This window comes from Triturus cristatus, chromosome 2_2, assembly GCF_964204655.1.
Source record: "Triturus cristatus chromosome 2_2, aTriCri1.1, whole genome shotgun sequence".
Lineage (NCBI taxonomy): Eukaryota > Metazoa > Chordata > Amphibia > Caudata > Salamandridae > Triturus > Triturus cristatus.
Genome location: NC_140582.1, coordinates 1047061136 through 1047066135, shown reverse-complemented (window position 1 = coordinate 1047066135; position 5000 = coordinate 1047061136). Strand labels below are relative to the sequence as shown.

General features: G+C 38.3%; 1 pseudogene; it reads left to right on the top strand.

Annotated features, from left to right (window-relative positions):
- Window positions 1-5000, top strand: part of LOC146863129 (28S ribosomal RNA) — a 13730-nt pseudogene that overhangs the window by 5079 nt on the left and 3651 nt on the right.

Sequence of the window (5000 nt, the reverse complement as noted above, 5' to 3'; positions counted from 1 at the left end):
AAAATTTTCCAATTTTTATTTCCAATATTTTTAATCCTATTGCTAAGACTAGAAAATTGTGATACAAAGACTATGCGTCCTGTTGCTTTATCGTTTTTTTTAACTTTATTGATATCCAGCAAGTGGTCGCGATTATAAAATCTCGCTCTTTTACAGGAATGTTTAATCAATTTGCTGGGGTAACCTCTAGCTAACAATTTTTTCTTGAGAGTTTCAGAGTAGTGATAGAAATCTGATAACGAGGTACAGTTGCGCCGGAGTCTTAGAAATTCCCCAAAGGGAATATTATCTTTTTGGGAGCGCGGATGGTTGCTTCCATACAATAGGAGAGTATTTTTATCAGTTGGTTTTGTGTATAACTCTACCTGCAGAGTATCTTTCACATTTTTAATTTTTATATCCAAGAAGGCTACCTCGAGATCACTGTAGTGTGCCGTAAATCTCAAGTTAGGATCTCCTAGATTAATCCATTCAAGAAAAGACTCTAAATCCTGACTGGCACCGTTCCAGACGAAGATGATATCATCAATGTAACGGTGCCAGCAGGTAACGTTTTCAAAAAACAGAGCCATCTCATTATAAACATGTTTAGTTTCAAAGTCACCAACATAGAGGCATGCCAGGCTCGGCGCACAGGCAGCCCCCATGCTGGTTCCTTTGATTTGGATATAGGCTTCATCCTTGAATAAAAAAATTTAGTTTGTAAGTACCATTTCTATACATGACATGATAAAGTCCTTATTGGCTCCTTCCAAATCTTCATGTTCCAGAATGTTGGAAATCACTCGTATGGTATCATTCTGGGGAATATTCGTGTACAGGGCTTCAATGTCCAGGGTCACCAACAACTGGGTGGCCCTGTTGAAGCCCTGCCCTTCAAATACGGAAATAGCGTGTGCTGTGTCCTTCAAATAAGATCTTTGTTTTTGGACAATAGGTTTGAGAAAGTGGTCTACATATTTACTCAAGGGTTCCAAAAGAGATCCTACACTGCTCACAATAGGTCTCATTGGTGGATTAGTTGTACTCTTATGGATTTTGGGAAGTCCATAGATGGCCGGAGTCATGGGATCAGAGTTGAATAGGAATTTGTATTCATTCTCACATATCCATCCTGATTCTCTCCCTTGGTTTAAGAGTGATGCTACCTTTTTTTTAAGGGCATCAATGGCTGTGAGATGTATCGGTAGGTAGTGTTCTCTCACATTTAACAAATCCCTCATTTTTTTGTCGTAGTCACTGGTGTCAAATACTACAACACCTCCGCCTTTATTATTACCATCTAAATAGAATGGCAATCTCTGGCTACTAATATACGTTGTTCTATGAAGTGGAAAACAGGATTTGCATGTGTTATGGGACAGGAATATAGGGTTAAAATGTTTGCCCATCTACCTGAATTGATATGTTTATAAATATAACCGTTCCATTTTATGTGCTTCTTCCAAATGTGAATACCTTTGAGATTCTGTTTGCTCTTATGTATAAGATGATTGTAACACAGAAGCGGCAACGAAGGAAATGTACGCTACTGATGTAAATATATGAAAAGGAATAAGATCAAGATATGTTCACCGTATGGGTTAATAAAGTTGTCATCTATTTGTAAACATTCTGTCCGCACTGACGAGAAACACATAAACACATCCTCCCGGTCACAAGCTACTGCACGTGATATGGGCATGTGCGTAATTCGACCAATCAGAGCTAACGACAGGACTAACAAATAAGCAATCGTCTTAGGAAAAATCGAGGCGAGATGAGACAGGAGCATTTCCGCACTCGATACCGTAACCGTCAAAAACTGAGGTGAGAGCGTTTCGGAACAATCTAATAGAATATAGTTTACTCCTTGGGAAATTATAACCATTTTCAGTAGTAACATACTCGAGACACTCTTCTGTGGTGCTCATATTTACGTATATTTTCTCGGTATAGGTGACGTACATTGAGGGAGATCTAAGACGGACCCCCGTCACTCTGACGCGTACACTTACTAAGAACTTCGTCCGAGAAATATTCAAGTAAGTGGTGTTTTGGACCTTTAGCGGTACCACTCCCGTTAAGACTAGTAAATATTGGCAATAATCTTGGGGCCATGAGACACATTTGGGGCCACATGTACTGCCCACACAATATGTGTAGCAGGAGCTAATTTGAAGTAGCGCTAATAGGTGCATACACATATAAATTTCTTTATATTAAGATAAGAAAGCACTGGGAGCTCTATATGGGTAACTAGACATCTCAGGGGTATACATTCTTCTTATGTGAAATGAGACACAGGAATGAGATCCAAGCAACACTAATATGTGCGCATATATATATATATATTCTTTATATCAGATGAATTACACAGGAGGAGAGACAATTTAGATCCCCGCTACCTCAACGAAATTCAAGACTTCTGACGACAGTCCATATTTAGAATACCGCTTCTAAATATTGAGAAGTAAGTGGCCACAACAACGCAAGTTATTTCGGCTCCACATGATTGATTAATGAGGGCGTCTTCTCCCGGAATGAATATTATGTCGCCTTTGCCAATAACATGCCATGACTAGATAAATATATAGTAATGCTCATTAATGGATAAACAGGAGCATTATGAGCTAGGCTTGCGATACATTACGACATCGGCCCAATGTAAATCTGGCGTACTGCGCATCAATTATATGATTTAGCAACACAATACTAATTCCCCTCTTTTTATCAATAGGTCCCAGAACAAATACTGAGGACTAGAAGCCTATATTTTTTGTCTTGATAAAGATGGATTAATCAGACACACCATCGAAACGCGTCGACGCTCTAGAATCACACAATCCTGGGAGAACTGTGGTTACAGAAGTAGATATAACTTGGTAACATATCACAAACCACGAAAATTGATTTATTACACAATAGGATGTGTAACCCATGACAAAGTACATTGTCTCTTGTTGTTTTTCTGTTATGCGGGCTCATAACAGGTTGTTATATGTATTTTATTTATATGTGTTTAATTATATTCTTTGTGCAAATTTTGTATTGTTCAATACTCATGTCAAAGTTTAATGAATTTTATTGAATGTATGTATGTAATTTTTACAATAAATGTGATCAACATATTTTAATTCTTAGAATGTTATAAAATGTATTGTTTGCTTTTGGCTTTATTAGCATTGTACCATTGTGTCCCAGTTCAGGGATTACATTTGATGTAGTGTTATAAGTACCCCATTCCCTTGAAAGATATAAGGGGTCGCTCTCGTATATATATTCAGAGAAGTCTATGGAGACAGGCTAAAAAAGGTTCTATCATGGCAGCGAGCGTGATAGTGAGAAGTGGCGAAGCAAACGAACACATTTCCAAATGGGGTAGTTCCTGGAGAATAAAAACCCCGTTAAGATGGCGTAAGGAGGTGCTGTCTTTTCAAGAAATCATTAACCTCCTCACCGAATTTCACAAACCAGCACCTGCTTCAAACAATACAACAAGCAACAACGATTCAGGTTACGTTATAAGCCTTAGTTCACCCTCCGAAGCAGAAGAAGACACAACAGTAGACCTCAGCGAAACCATCGAATTTGTGGCCTCCTCAGCCAAGAATGACATTGGTACAACCAATTTTGAAAATCTACCTGATGTGTACGAGATCAGCAAAGAATTGATAACAAAGAAAAGTGACTACACAAAAAAAGTCACTTATTGGAAATACCCAAATGAAAAATATAAATGTGACTTGTGTGGAGACATATTGGGAACTTTCAAAGAATTGAGAAAACATGTCTCCAACAAGCATAAAGGCTTCTATCTCAAAACGTATTGTACAAAATGTGACAAAGAAGCCGAATACCACAATATTGCATGCCATTATGCAAAATGTAAAGGAAGACCTCAAAAAGGAGAGTTGCCATTCCTGTGCAGCTTCTGTGACCTCAGATTTGGAACAAAGATTGGAGCTTCACAACATGCTCGGCACTCGCATCCAAGAAGGCAAAATGAGGCTAGACTAGCAGCTCTAGCAAGCAGAAAACCATCAAAACTATGGTCACAGGAAGAAATACTGCAGTTAGCAGAATTGGAAAAAGTGTATGAGAAAAAAGGAAACATTAATGCGCTGATGGTTCCGCATTTTGACAGTAAAAATAGTAAACAAATTGCAGAAAAAAGAAGAGATAGAAGAAATAAGAGCAAAAAATCGGCAAAGGATGTACTGCAAGCATCCAATATCTCTGAGAATGACTCCTGCGATGAACCAGAGATTGCAGTAGAAGTAACAACAGAAAGGTGCAGAGACTTTATCAATCGGAAACGAGCACCAAAAATAAAAAACTTTGATGAACTGAATGATAGAATCACAGAAATCGAGAAGTACACCAAAAACATCCAGCATCACGATGCTGCTATGGATCTAATGGATGAGATAGTGACATATATCAGAAAACACCAATGATATAAGTCCTGTACCAGCAAATCGTACCGGACCAACGAGCGAACCCAATAATGAACCTATGAACTCTGCTCAAGATGAGCAACAGACTGCCTCTGTACAAAACAAGATACCAAAGAAAGATGAGAAAAATGGAAGGCTCAATCAGACACACAAGAAAAACTATGCAAAAGCAAAGGGCAGCTACAAAGAATACCAGGCAATGTTTCAAAAAGACAAAAAGAAAATTGCCAGGATAATCACTGATGGGGCAGAAGATGCCACCTGCCAAATAAGTGCTAACGAAATCTTCCAATACTATAAAGACATAATTGAAAAAGAAAACAAGAAAAATCCCAAATTCTTCCCAATTGATCGGATACCAGATGAATGGGAAATTGGAAGTCTGTGTAAAGAAATTACACTGCTCGAAATAACTAAAGCCTTCGATGAATCAGATTTAAAGAAAGCAGTGTGGCCTGATAAGATTGGTCTGAATGACTTATATAAAGTGCATAGCAGGCAACCAAGACTGCTGCCCAGAATCTTATTGTCTTGGTTATCGATGAGAAGAGTACCAGACAG